The sequence below is a fragment of the Petaurus breviceps genome, unplaced genomic scaffold, assembly GCF_028583685.1.
Source record: "Petaurus breviceps papuanus isolate PSGF00001 unplaced genomic scaffold, PetGlider_PUasm1.0 220, whole genome shotgun sequence".
In the NCBI taxonomy this organism is placed as follows: domain Eukaryota; kingdom Metazoa; phylum Chordata; class Mammalia; order Diprotodontia; family Petauridae; genus Petaurus; species Petaurus breviceps.
Window position 1 is genome coordinate 17,031,754 of NW_027185876.1, and position 15,912 is coordinate 17,047,665.

General features: G+C 40.6%; 1 pseudogene; it reads left to right on the plus strand.

The window, feature by feature from the left end:
• Nucleotides 1-13,773: 13,773 nt before the first annotated feature.
• LOC138166126 (guanine nucleotide-binding protein G(I)/G(S)/G(T) subunit beta-1 pseudogene) lies at nucleotides 13,774-15,073 on the plus strand (annotated as a pseudogene).
• The last annotated feature ends 839 nt before the right edge of the window (nucleotides 15,074-15,912 follow it).

Genomic DNA, 15,912 nt, shown 5'->3' on the forward strand with positions numbered 1-15,912 from the left:
ATATTTTTCAGGTGAGTGATATCAATAACTATTGAGGAAGAAACAGTTACAGGTCTCTCACTCATGAGTGCGATGGGACCCCTACTCAATAGAACGAGAAATGAGTGGGGCATGATCTATCATCTCTCATATGGTACTCTTATATCTTGGTCACCTAAAAGAGTAAAACTCAGGTCACTGTCTCCTAGAGTAAACCTGGGCTCAGTTTCCAGGTTACTAAACATAGGCACATTGTGACAGAGGCAGATGTAATACCTATTAAGGCTGAGTCTACATTGCTCAGTAGAGACCCACAGCCTACTTCTTAGAGGAGAGTGAGGGAATAAGAATCCTAATAAGGTATAGCAGGGGTAGAATATATATTCATAAAATCAGAGCTATAGTAATAACTATAGTGATAAATTTCAATGGCATTTTAAAATTAGAATAGCCATATATACACACACACACACACATATGTGTGTGTGTATGTGTATAAACTCTCTACTTTGAAACTCACCACCATGCTCAGAGTTAGGAAGTATCAGGATTATTATCTCAGTTTTATAGGTTGGAAAACCAAGTTCTAAAGTCGAGAAGTGACATAGATGTGGTGCCACACTTATTAAAGTCAGAGGAGAAATTCCAATGAATGTGTTCCTAACATTCCTGTATAGGAATGTATTTTCAATGTTTTGTTTACACTAATAGAAGCATTATTGCATATGGGAAAGGATACATTATATACATATATATACTTTTATATACATACATATATATGGGGAAATATTTAGGAAGACAGTGACAAAAGAAGACCAAGAGAAAGGAAAAAAGAGAGAGGGACAAGATAGAGACACAGAATGGATGAAGGGATGAATGAATGAATGAGCAAATGATCCACTCAGAATAAGACCACATTTCTTAGTTTGTCAACAATTACTGGCAATAGCTCCCTTACAAGCAAAATTTTCCAGTGACAGTTGGAAACCTGGACTGTCCTACTTTGGCAAAATTGTCCTTGTGGTTTGAGTGTTATCTGAGTGCAGGAACAGCCAATTAAATTCCTTCCAAGAGCTGATTTACAACAGATATTGGGACAGCTAGGACAATGCTCTCCCTGGATTTGACATCAAAGGCATATCATCTAAGTGTCATCTGCAACCTGGTGGCAGGGAAGATCATGGCCCCTGGCGTGGCATCAGCCTCTCTCTTAATGACCTTACATGCTATGTGGAGAGAAGGATGACAGTCCCAGGTCCTGTGGAACTGAGGGCCCTGAGGGCAGAAGAGCAGTGACTCTTGTCAGGGAGGAATGACTTCACCCATGTTAGACCTGAGGCCATGTCGTTATCTGCCTCCCTTTGCTATATCTGGCCCACTTATTGCCTCTGCAATGCACACATTTATTACATACCTTCTTCTTAGAGCATTTATTTCTTCTCAGAGAAAATATAGATGGCACAGACAGTAAGCTTGCCAATTGCTCTCTGTCTACAGGCAGCTTGGTCATGAGAAAGAGAAAAGGGAAGTGAAGCAAAAACCCCACTATAAAGCACTTTCCTATACCATGGGTTTTGTTATACAGACAGTCCCAACTTACAATCAGCCTATGTTCTCAAAGTTCATTTATAAATAAGTTGTTCAAAACTTGAAGTACATTTTCCTTGAAAACAATATTATAAACAATGATTCATTTTCTACAAAAGCCCACCCCCTAATCCTTAGGTGACACACCTATTCTCCCATATTTGGAACTTTGGTGCTATCTGATTACATTTGAAAGAGCACCAACTCTGGAGTCAGTGGACATGGGGTTCAAATACTGCCTATACATGTGACCTTGGATTAGTCACAACCTGCCTGAGACTGTTTCTTCATATACAAAATGGAGGACATTAAGGGGCGGCCAGGTGGCTCAGTGAGTAAAGAGCACCGGCTCCAGTGTCAGGATGACCTGGATCAAATCCGGCCTCAGATACTCAGCACCACACCCAGAAATAACTGGCCGTGTAACCTTGAGCAAGTTACTTAACCCCGATTGCTTTAAAAAAATAAAAAATAAATTAAAAAATGGAGGACATTAGACTAGATCTGTTATATTATGCTTCTTTAATCTTTGACAATTTCCCAAACCCCTCATAATCCACCAATTTTAAAATTCTGTCAATGTTATCTCCACAACATTTCTTTTGAGTCCTACTATCAGCACTGTGATGCAGGCCTTCATTACCATATACTTGGACAATTAAAATGCCTTCCTATCAGGTCACCCTCCCTCCACTCTCTCCGTTTTCCAATCTATTCAATCCAAAGCAACGAGTATTTATTAAAAATCTACTGTGTTTAGGCACTTTACTAGGAACTGGCAATATTCACACAAAACCAAAGGTGTGCCTGCTCTCAAGAAACTGTTTTATTCCACTAGTGAGACACAGGACATATGTCTAAAAAGAATGGTACTGGATTTGGAGTCAGAGGACTTCCATTTAAACATGAGCTCACACAGTTACTACCTGTATAACCTTGGGCAAATCAGTTGACCTCTCTGATCTCAGTATCTTTATCTGTAAAATGAGAGGGTTGTAATAGTAAAGAACTGTAAGGAAAATGGTGGGTAGGAAGTTAATAAATCAGGAAACGACTAAATAAATTGTGGAACATGAGCACAATGAGCTATGATTATGCCATAAGAAATAGCAAGTAGGAAGAATTCAGATAAATTTAGGAAGACTTATATCAACTCAATCTATCAACCAATGAGCATATATTAAACACATACCCACGTTCTAAGCACTGTGTTGGGCACCAGATTAATGCAAAATCAGAAGAACCAGGGGAAGAATTTACACAGTGATAATGATGTAAAAGGGAAAACAAGCAACGGAGGACTTCAGAACTGATCGATGCAGTGGCCAATCACGACTTCAGAAAACTGCTGATGAAGCATCCATACATTCTGATGATGGAAATGTGTTGATTTTGTTTGTTTAACTGTACTTATTTGTTACAAGACAAGGTTCTAGTGGAAGCAAGGAGAGTCACTGGGAAATTTAAATGACATAAAAAAATCAATAAAATGTAAAATAAAATGAGGCATTGAAATTAAACAAAAAAACTCTAGAGTCTCCACCGACACTAAACCTAGGAATTAAGATTATTTGAGGAAAGTGGAGATTCATAGAGACCAATAGCTAAGGAGTTGAGGAAAGAATTGTCATCAGAGATGGCGCCTGAGCTAAGCCTATAGTCTCCAAATCCCACACCATCCTGACCCCCACTCCTACAGTGATCTTTGTACACAAATCTTTTTATGTAACTCTCCTGTTCAAAATGTTTTAATGGATCTCTATTATCATAAAATTTAAACTCCTTAATATGGCATACAAGTCCCTCCATATTCTGGCATTACGCCCTCTTTCCAGTTTAATCTTAAACTACTCCACTCCCATGTACTCTCTGTTCCAGCTACACTACCATTCACTATTTCCGAAACATGCCCCCATCCCCTCTGATGTACAAGCCTTTATGTTTGCTAGGTCCTCTGCCAGAAATGCCCTCCCCAACTTCCACCTGTTGAATTCCTACCCATCATTTAAAGCCCAATTTAAATGTCATCTCTCTGAAGAGCATTCCCTGATCTACACAGTTGGTAATGACCTCCACACTCTGAGTTCAAATGTGACCTGAGATATTTACTAGTTTTGTGACCTTGGGCAAGTCACTTAACTCTTTTTGCCTCAGTTCCTTCATCCACAAAGGAGAAGGAAATAGCAAACCACTGCCAAGAAAACCTGAAATGGTATCACAAAGAATAGGACATGACTGAAAACTACTGAACAACAACAAAACTACCACATGAGGTGGTGACATCCGTATCACTGGGAATCTTCAAAAACTTCTCAGGGATGTCGTAAACAGATTTCTCACTTTGGAAAGGGACTAGACTAGATGATCTAATTTAAGTCCTAACTTCTCACGGATGTCATAAACATATTTCATACTTTGGAAAGGGACTAGACTAAATGATCTAATCTAAGTCCCTTCCAGATCTACAAGTCCATGACTCAATGAGGACATTTGAAAGCAAGGGATTAAATATTGCAACTGTACCTAGCCACTATCTATAACTTTTTTATGGGAAAATGTATTCTAAGCCCTAACTCGAGGATTTCAGTCCCTGACTTTCCCCTGAAAAGCAAGAGTTCCCCCAGGAGTGGGAACAAAAAAACAGTGGGTTTAAAGTAGATATTTCTAAATACCAGCAACTTGCAAATTCTGTATATTTTTCATCTACATAGGGAGAAGATGCTTCAATGGGTCAGTCATTCCCTGGGGCTCTGAGTCAGAAACAAGCAATCATTTATCCTCCTCCTACACTCAAGAAGGCAGAGGGCACTGCACACTCAGGACATACCTGTTCATATGGCCCATTGGTTTATGAGGCAACTGTTTGTCAGTCAGGGCTGGCTTGTACTGTAGGCTGAATCATGTCCCTTGCATCTGTAGTGATTGATAGTGCTTCTCTCCCTGTAACAGGAGTAGCCTACAATAAGGGGTTATTTTTATCCAATGATACTAGCCTTATCACCACACGGCTGTCCTGTATACATTGAGAATTCAGACCAACATATGACTTCCTGCAATTTCTGAGGGTACCGATGTGATGTGGCCCAGTGCAAGCCTTGGAAGGTTCTTGTGGCTGTCATTTTTCTCCAACAGTCTCAGTTCCCACCGCAGCTGAAACCAAATTCAGTCTTTCAGCTGCTGTCCCAAGCCTGTTGTGCCATATAATTTTGTACTTCTCAACAGCTGCCATAACCCTCCCTGAAGGTGGTATAATTGCCCCGGAATGCCATTCTATCATTGTTCAAGCAAAATCTATAATGGATAAAACTTTCTAGGCAAAACTTTTGTGTGGGTGGATACTTTCCCATGACCTCTGCTATACCAGGCTTGACAAGTAAACTTTTAGCTATGATCTACCTGAGGGAAAGCTCAGAGTAGAAAGTTGTTATAAGTTGGGTGGGTAGGTCTTAATAAAGGTCAGATTTGTGGAAGAAAACGTGGGGGGGCGGATCAAGAAGAACAATAGATTTTTTTAAACTCCATTTAACCAGATTTCATAGTCCTATTGGAATCAGATATTCAGAGAAACTTTTGAGGTCATTTAATCAATCTCCCCTGGCACTACTCCCTTCAAGGATGAGTAAGGTTTCAAAAGTCTTAGAGAGGAGGTAGGAGAATAGATTTAAACAAAGAATAGCATGACAAACGTCATAGAGATCATAAAGTGTACAACATGTTCAGGTCAGGAGTTGGTAAATATTTCAATTTGGCTAGTGTATACTGTTAGTTTGGACTCATTATTTTTCATATTTCATGGAATCCTGGCTTTTTCATCATATATATTATACATACCTCTCAATTTTATGTCAAATGTGGTAAAGTCTTCTTTGTCTTACTCCAAGCCATTGATAAAAAATTATCAGGTCAAAGACCTGTGGAATTACATACAGTTTGACTGCCATAATTAATCAACACTCATTGACCTAATGAACCCCCACCTACAAGGACCTGGCCCCTGAGGAATATCATTTGGCCTTATCGACTAATGACTTCATCTGCTATAAGAAAGACATATAAAACTGAACTTTGGCTGCCACTAACACAGGAACAGGGGATATTCTATGGAATAGGGGGTCCTGTCCAATCCTTCCAATTGGATGAAGTCTAGACTGAATAACTGGCATGTAAGCAGAGCCTTGAGGACACAGGAAAGAAGATCTTCATCTACACTAATTACTGGATGGTGGCCGTGGATGTAGTCAAGTGGTCTAGGACCAGGAGAACACTGGATTAGATAATAAAAGTGCTTCCCTTTGTGGTCAGGAACAATGGAAGAATTAATCTGGTGTCTCCCACTATATATGGTTGTTTATGGGGGATGTCAGCATTGATCAGAGACATCATATGAATATTTTGGAGCCATAAAAAGCTAGGGAGTGGTGCTAGAGTTAATTTGGATATTAAAGTATTGATGCCATGTTGTGCTAGGACAACAGAATTCCCCAACAAAAAGATAAGGAAGATATTCTTGACCAACTGGGCTCTTGTGCCAATTGAAGCACTTACCCAAACAAAGTGATTATCATCCTCTCCCCAGGTGACAAATCAGAGCCCTCTTCCATCTCAGGGCAAGAGGTTTACTCCTGCTAATCAAAAGCTACATTGTTATACATCTCACTACCCAGGTTAGGTGCCCAAACTCAAAAAAAGCTATGTCTCTCACAAAACAATGCCCTCCAGGAAGGACTCACCAGTCCAGGAAATTCTTGGATCTAATCTCCAAGATTTACCTGAAAAGAAGGGACTGAGTTGGGACATAATTTCAGCTGACCCTCTCCTGTCATTCCTTATTCCTTCCCCAGCACAGAGGTGCCATTGTCTCAGAACTCTTGTCCCTTTCGGGGGACTCCATATACCGTGGAGAAATGACCTGTCCCCCTCAATTGGCAGCCTTTCCTTTCTCTGGAATGGTACAAACAACTCCCTCACAGAAAGTGATTGTGTAGTCTAAGCCCAACAATAGCACTCATGGGTGCTATTGTTAGGATATGCCTTGCTTTCTAGTAGCATGGGGGATGTGAAAATGTCACAATATAACTACAGCAGGTGCATATTTGCTTGAAATAAAAAGGATCCCTTGGCTAATTTGATGGTAATTTTGAGGTGAGTGAAAGTCCTTATCTATCCCTAGTGGGAAAAAGGTGACAGCTCTTCCAGAGAGGCCTCAAGCAGGCAAAGATTTTGTATCATTCCCTTGGTGTAGTTTTCAGAGTCAAAGAAGTTTTGGCAGGTGGGCCAGTGAACACTGAGTGGGTAGAGTGTAGAGAGAGTTTCCATATTAACATGTACTCAGAATCCTGGTAAAAGATGCATACAAGCGAGCTGTGACCTCTTGGCCACTTTACTTCAGATGAATCTGATGCACAAGAACTATTGACTATGTAAGAAGTCCATGATGCGTTCTTGATGTTCTTGGAGATGTTCCTGCTCATTATCAGCACCACATGTCAGGAGGCAGTTATACCAGAGGGGTCATCTCCTTCACTGTGATCATATTATTCCTGCTGTTGTTCTAACTGTAAACTACAAACATTTGGCATCACCCATGACATGAACCAAATGGTTAAGACTCAAAACCTGTCCTTCCAAAGAAGGGAGGAAAAGCCTAGATCTCTGGCTTTTGTTCTCCAATTTTTTTTCCTCTTTTCTTTTTCTTCTACTCCTGGAGAGAACAGGGGTTACATTTTTTCTTTCTTTTTGTTGTTGGTGGAGGAGCTGGCAGTGGTAATTTATTTCTTATTTATTTATTTCTTACTCTTTTTCCCTTAGTATTGCTCATAACAGGAAGACTACTCAACAAAAGCATTTAAATAGTGTAAGACTCTTAGGTTTGTTTTTCATCTTTCAAATGCTTTATTAACTTCTGATTTACATCATTCATTTCTGCCAGATTTTGAGTTACAAAATTTCTACCCGTTTTTCCCCTACTCACCGCCCCATAATAGCAGTCCCACAGGATATCCCCTCCTCCAATCTGCTCTCTCCAATATCTTCTCCCATACCATTCCTTGGACTTTTCCAGTACGGCATGGTGGATCTCTATGCCCCAGGGCCTGTATATCTTATTCACCAATTATATGTAAAATAGTATTAATAATAATAATAATATATATATAGTATATATTCCTACCTACTAAGGTAGTAATAATATATAATATATATTCCTATAATATATAGTATATATATTGTATATATATATATATATAATTTTAAACATTTGATTTTAAAACTTTGAATTCCAGATTCATTCCCTTCCTCCCTTGTCACCCACCCTTACTGGTAAGATAAGCAGTTCAGTATAGGTTGTACATATGTAGCTAATGCAAAACATTAACATAGTAGATATATTGTAAAAGACTAACTATATTTTCCTCCCTGCTATCCCACTACCCACTTGTTCTATTCTCTATTTTGATCCCTTCCATTTTCAAAAGTGAGTGCTTCCAACTTCTCTCCCCCCAGGCTGCCCTCCCTTCCATCATTCTCCCTCTCTTCCCCTTCCCCCTACTCTCCTGAAGGGTGAGATACCCTATTTAGTGTGTATGTCATCCCCTCCCCAAGACAGATTCAATGAGAATAAGGTTGACCCATTCCCTTTTGCCTTCCTATACTTCCCCTCCATTGTAGCCATTTTCCCTTGCTTCTTCTATATGAGATAGTTTACCCCATTATGTCTCTCTCCATCTCCTCTCATTATATTCCTCTTTCATCTCTTTATTTCACCTTTTAAGTATCATTCCTTCCTATTAAATTGGTCCTGTGCCCTCTATCTATGTATACCTGTAAACATGTATACACACATTCACATATATATTCATACGCCTCTATACCCTCCAGTAGAGATAGACACACGCACACATATTTCTATACCCTTCAACTATTTTCCTACTGAGAAAAGTTTCATCAGTTACAATTATCATTTTTCCATGTAGGAATGTTAATAGTTCAACTTTGATAAGTTCCTTATGATTTCTTTTCCCTGTTTACCTTCTCATGATTCTCTTGCTTCTTGTATCTGAATGTCAAATTTTCTATTCAACTCTGGTTTTTTCATCATGAATGTTTGAAAGTCCTCTATTCCACTGAATGACCATATTTTCCCCTGAAACATGATACTCAGTTTTGCTGGGTAGGTAATTCTTGGTTTTAATCCCAGCTCCTTTCCCCTGTGGAATAATATATTCCAAGCCCTTTGATCCCTCAGTAGAAGCTGCCAGATCCTGAGGTATCCTGATTGTGATTCCACAGTATTCAAGTTGTTTCTTCCTGGCTGCTTGAGATATTCTCTCCTTGATCTGGGAATTTCAGAACCTGGCTATAATATTCCTAGGAGTTTTCTTTTTGGGATCTTTTTCAAGAGGTGATTGGTGCATTCTTTCAACCTCTATTTTGCCCTCTGGTTCTAAAACATCAGGGCAGATTTCCTTGAGAATTTCTTGGAGGATGATTTCTAGGTTCTTTCTTTGATCATGGCTTTCAGGTAATCCAATAATTTTTAAATTATCTGTCATGGATCTATTTTCCAGGTCAGTGGTTTTACCAATGAGATATTTCATATTGCCTTCTACTTTTTCATTTGTTTGGATCTGTTTAAAAGCATCTTGATTTCTCATAAAGACATTAGCTTCCATTTCTTCAAATCTAATTCTGAAGGAATGATTCTCCTCATTGAGCTTTTGAGATTATTTTTCTATCTGGCAAATTCAGCTTTTTAAGGCAATCTTCTCCTCATTGCCTTTTTGAGCCTCTTTTGCCATTTGAGTTAATCTATTGTTTAAGGTGTTATTTTCCTCAGTTAGGCTGTTGACTCTCATTTCATAATTTTCTTGCATCATTCTCATTTCTCTTCCCAAATTTTCCTCCACTTCTCTTATCTGCTTCTTAAGGTCTTCTATGGCTTGTAACTAACTCGTATTTTCCTTTGAAGCTTTTGGTGCAGGAGTTCTGACTTCACTATCTTCCTCCTGTTCCATGCTTTGCTCCTTTTTGTCCCCAAAATAGGAGTCTAATGTTGGATTCTTCTGTTTGTTTCGTTTCCTTTGCCTGGTCATGTCACCACTCAGTCACTTGACCCCTGGGCTTTTTGCCACAGTAAGATTCTCCCACCAGATAGGGGAGATTCTGTCCCAAATGCTGGGGTTTTCTCAGCTGCCGGAGGTATTAGTTGGGTGCCTTCGCTGATGCCTCCACACGCTCTAGCAAGTTGATCACACACCCCAGGACCTCCACCCTACACTGCAATCCAGATCCAAGAAGTTTAAAGCAAGTAGCTTGGTCCCCCTACACTCTGCATGCCAGGAAATGAAGCTGCCACGTGGCAGCAGCTGTGGTGCAGCCCTCATTGGCTACTCACTCCAGGGGCAAAAGCCGACGCACTCCCAACTACTGGTCCCAAACTCCACAGTGCACTGACCTCTCACTTTGTCCTTAGCATCTATGTGTGGATAATTCTGGAAATGGCCACAGCTGCTAGTGATCTGGAGTCCCTCCAGCCGGTGGCTGGTCAGGCCCGTCCTGGGGCTAAAACCTCCAGCTCACACAGGCCTGGGCTCGGCTCCCAGAGAGCTGAGCTGGCCACTCCCTGCCGGCCTGCCAGGCTGTCCTCAGCAGGAGTTTACCTTCTCTGTATCATTTTGTGGGTTCTCTAGCTCCAAAGTTTGTTCCGAGTCCCCTTTTATATGAATGGGGGAAGGTGGAAGCCGGAGCCATGCAGAGGTCCTGCTTCTACTCCACCATCTTGACTCCCCAGATTCTTAGGTTTTTGTCACCAATGGTTGGTATGCGGTAGGACTAACTACCAACATTTCCCTACAATATGAGTTAGACCCAGCCCTTCTCCTTCCCTTTTGTGACATGGATTATCTTTCTCTAAAATCAGATAAAGACATGATGTAGTTTGTTCATATCAACCACAACTCAGGATAGGTCCAGGATGCTTCTCTTCCCTACTGCAATATGAATTAGCTTCCACTAAAAGGAGACAATGAGTTCCCAAGACCTGATTGACGCCTGTTGCCCTGTTGCAGCCTCTTTCTACTCATCCAGAATTAAGGTAGACTCAGGCCCCTTTTCCTTTCTTCCTATAACAATGGATTAGCTTTCTCTAAAAAGGAGTCAAAATGGTACCTCACACATGATTGGCACTGGCTTTCCTGACTTTGCTTCCTAGTCATCTCAGGGTATTAAAAAATACCAGCCATGTAGAATCACCTTTATTCTCATTGAATTTCTAAAAACTATACAAGTCAAGGCATCTTTCACCACATCTAACACTGGTAACCAGATGAGTTTTCATATAGAGACAAGAATGAGCTCATCCAGAGAAGCTAAGCATGACTGGGTCCTTGTGGCATATTCTTACTGCACTATAGTCAAATAAATTCCTTTTTGTTAAGCATTCAATGACTTGCAAGTGCCTCATTTGTCCTAACATCTAACCTGAAATAAGAGAGTGTTGACATTAGGCCTGTCTCCAATGGGAGTCTATTGCAATCATTTCAGTTTGAGATGAAGTTGGTTGGGATTTCCTGGAATAGTAAGATTGGAGAGTAAGAAATGAAATCAGAGAGAAATAGCTAAGAAAGAACTAAAAGGAGTTGGTGACAACATCTATTGATGACAAAAGATAGTAAACTATTTCTAAGGTTTCAAGTTCAAAATTTTGAGTTATTGGAAAAGAGACATGCTTATTTGCCCACTCCAATACCCTATTAGTTCAATTTAACTATCGTTGAGTAGTCATCCATCACCCCATCCTTCATTGTTTTGCCCATGTTTGCTATTTAGGACTGGTAAACATTGAAAATATACATATTAGTATCCTATTCCTAAGTAATTAACTTGTCCTGAGAGGCATTAGGAGTGGCAGAATCATACCCTTCAACACCATGGGATATGCAGTGTTTTATTTTGTTTTTTTCCACCATAGCTGGTCATTGCTAAGCTAAAAGTGTGACTTCCTTATAGCCACCTTAAGTTTGAGGAAGGCCTGTAAGATAAAAACAGGTCAAAGCAGAGAAAACCACAGTGAAGTCATGTCCTTGCCTGAGTAGGAAGCTGTTTTAGGAGGTTGCCTGGAGATGACTGCCTTTTCTAGGTCTGCGTCTTTCTCGTCTTCTTGCCATTTCAAGCTTTGCTCACGTCAATGGCTTAGCTGGCCCATCATTCTATTGTTTGTCATGATTCTCAGGAACATATACATAATAGATAATGAATTCTTCTTGTACTGTACTTGTTTAACTATGGCACTTCACTGCTATGCTGCTGAACTCATGACCCTTCCACCATTTTTCTATTTAACGTACACAAAGCTAGTTTTTCCCCATATTTATTTGTACCTTTTTTTCCTTCCCCTGCCAAGATGTATTACTTCACTTTTTTTTTTTGCTCAGGATACTTTTCCAACCCACCAAGAATCTTATACTGTCCTACAAGTTAGCGGGCATCTGAAGATCCAAGCCTGGTGTCAGCAGCAAACTTAATTAACATGTTCTATTCCATTATCCAGGTTATTGATGAAAATAACCTAGGACTGACCCCTGTGGGATAATACTTGTTAAGTCTTCCCCGTTTGACAATGATCAATCCAACCTTCCAGCCAGTTGTGAATCCACCTAATAGCTATTTGGTCTAAACCATGTTTCTTAGTTAATTGATAAGTATTCCTTGAGGGACTAAGATCACAAACCTTGCAGAAGTCAATGGGTAACATTTATCATGTCTGTTTGTAGTAGGAAGTAAGGATCTTTACAATATGGCAAAAACATGAGTTTCTAGTCTTATCTCCCACTATCCCCCTCTAGAGATCCTACATTCACAGCCAACTACATCACATACTGTTCCTTTCATGTGTCTTTCCATCCTCTGTACATCTGCTGATACTGTTTGCTTCATCTTGAATACATCTCTTCCTCTATCTCTGAAGAAATGCCAACTACCCTTCAAGACTCAGTACAAATGTTACCTACTCCATGAAACCTTATGCTAAAAATCTAGGTAAAAGGGATAATTTCCTTCTTCTCATGTCCTATAACACTTTGTATAATTCATATGTTTCTTAATACATACTGCTTTGTATAATAATATAGACTCATAGAATACTAGAGCTAAAGAGTTGTCTCATCTTCCCTAAATGATAATAAACAGATTTAGGACAGGGGATGCACATTATATAACTTCATATCTCTCCTGTCATCTAGCATGATGACTGGCATAGAGTAGATGTTCAATACGTATCTATTCACTGAATGAAAAAGTAACCCTTAGACTAGAGCAATGTGATTTATAGTTTGAGTTCACAATTGGTTTTTCCTTAGTAATCAATTATCTTCAAAGTGTTTTTAAAGAACAGGGGAAATTGACCTGTATTCGTCTGAATTTTTAGGTTTAGGTTTGACCAGGGGTGGTACCACACACCTATAAAATCTGTCTCTGGAAGACTGAATCTGGAGGATCTCTTCAGCTTGGGAGTTCTGAGTCACAATAGGCTATAGCGACTGGATAATTGCACTAAGTTCAGTATTAAATGGTGAACTGCCAGGAGCCACCAAGTTATCCAAGGAGGGGTGAACTTGCCCAGGTCAGAAATGGAATAGATCAATGCTCTTATGCTAGTGAATAGAGGATCAGGCCATGTGTATCCCTTGTACTTCCAGCCTAAGAAAGATAAAGAGACCCAACCTTTAAAAAATAAATAAAAGTCCCAATCTCTGCCAGAGCCACCGATTCTGCCTCCCTGTCCCCAGCCTCCTTCCCCAGTGTCCCCCACTTCCTCTCTTCCTCCTCCCTGGCTCCCCACTACCTGCAGCCATGGCCAGGGAGGGGGCACTGGGCCGCCCCAGGGGGGGGGAGGGAGGGGGCACTGCCTCCTTCTTCAGCTTCTCTTCAAACTGAAGACAAGTGGGAGGAGTAAATAGTTCAATTGAAAATTCCACCTATAGCTCACTTGGGAGCTTGGGGCAGATCCTGCCCACTATGAGTTTGATTCTTCTCAACTAGATGGTTTCCAAGATCTCTCCTTTCAAGATTATTGTGACTCTACTTACACAGGAATTCTTTAAAGATAAGTTTATGTTTTTCAGACCAGACCAGAAGCACTTCTGATTTTAGATCTGTGAATCTTGGGGGTGTCAGCGAAGCAAATCTTTAAGATTAAAAAGCGAGTGAGCTTGACCAGTTACGGCAGGAGGCCGAACAACTGAAAAACCAAATTAGAGATGCTGGAAAAGCTTGTGCACATGCAACTTTCTCTCTGATCAGAGCCAACATTGATCCAGTGAGTTGGATCCAAATGCACACCAGAAGAACACTGAGGGGGCACTTGGCTAAAATCTATGCAATGCATTGGGGCACTGATTCCAGGCTTCTAGTTAGTGCCTCCCAAGTTGGCAGACTCATCATTTGGGATAGCTACACCACAAACAAGGTCCATGCCATTCCTCTGCGGTCATCTTGGGTCATGACCTGTGCATATGCACCTTCTGGCAACTACATGGCCTGTGCTGGGCTCAACAACATCTGCTCCATTTACAATCTGAAAAGTCGTGAGGGAAATGTGCATGTGAGTCATGAGCTGGCTGGACACACAGGTTACTTGTCATGCTGCTGCTTCCTGCATGATAATCAAATTGTCACCAGCTTTGGAGATACCACTTGTGCTTTGTAGGACATAGAAACTGGCCAACAGACAACCACCTTCCTAGGCACACTGGGGATATCATGAGTCTTTCTCTTGCCCCTGACCCCAGATTATTTGTTTCTGGAGCTTGTGATGCTTCAGCCAAACTGTGGGACATTCGAGAAGGAATGTGTCGGCAGACTTTCACCAGCCACAAATCTGACATCAATGCCATCTGTTTCTTTCCAAATGGCAATGTGTTTGCCACAGGTTTAGATGATGCCACCTGTAGGCTCTTTGAGCCCCAAGCTGACCAGGAGATGATGGTGTATTCCCATGACAACATCATCTGCAGGATCACATCGGTGTCCTTCTCTAACAGCAGCTGCCTCCTGCTGGCTGGATGCAATGACTTCAGTTGCAATATCTGGGATGCGGTCAACACAGACAGAGCAGATGTTTTGACTGGGCATGATAACTGCGTCAGCTGCCTGGGGGTGACTGATGATGGCATGGTGGTGGCCACAGGATCCTGGGATGGTTTCCTCAAGATATGGAACTAACACCTATAGATAACAGATGGACTCCACCATGACTGGAAGACCATTCCAACTTTGGAAGAGTTACCATGATAGCATATCCAACCCAACCATACTAAATCGGACACCCCCACATCTCCCTCTCAGAACTTCAAAAGGGCAAAATCTTTGTTCCCTTCACCTATTGCTGAAACAAAGAGCACAATTCCCTCAACAAGAAGAATCTCTGTGATTGTAAACAAACAAATTGTGCATTCCTTTGGGACCATTGTCATTGTTTTTCTTTTTTTTTTTTTTGTCTTGAACTAATATAAAAAGGAAATACTATAATACAAATGTTCACCAGGAGGGGCAGCCAGATGGCTCAGTGAGTAAGAGCACCAGCCCTAGAGTCAGGATGACCTGGGATCGAATCCAGGCTCAGATACTTACCACCACACCCAGAAATAACTGGCCGTGTAACCTTGAGCAAGTTATTTAACCCCAATTGCTTAAAAAAAACGTTCACCAGGAAGTAAGCCTGAATACTTATGAAACAGGCCCACAGCTCATTTTCACTGTCTTTTATTTAAATTTTAGACCAGTGATTCTGTTTTGTGAACACAAGTTCAGCACTTTGTTTTATCTCATAATGGGTTTCAAAATTTAAAGTCATGTTTATAGCAGGACTTTGAAAACATTCTTATTTCCTTTTTTATTTTTATTTCATTTTATTTTTTGCTTTTTGGTGGGCAATTGGGGTTAAGTAACTTGCCCAAGGTCACAAGATTAGTTTGTGTGTGTGTGTGTGTGTGTGTGTGTGTGTGTGTTGTGTCTGAGGCCGGATCCAAACTCAGGTCCTCCTGGCTCCAGGGCGGGAGCTCTACTCACTGCACCACCTAGATGGCCCCTTTATTTGCATTTTTAAATAAATTACTTTATGGTTAATAATGAAACAAAACAAGAGAGTCCTTCCCAGCCTCTCTGGGATTGTTAATGATGTAAATTTAGTTCCTAATTTTTTTTTTATTATTTTTGTCTGGTGTCTCAGATAATTGTTGCTGCACAAAAATATGGCATATAGAGAATGATGTTAAGAAATAAGGTGACCAAGCACACACACTGTTAATGGTACTGAATGCTTATTTCAAGAACCTTTCCCCTTCTGTGAAT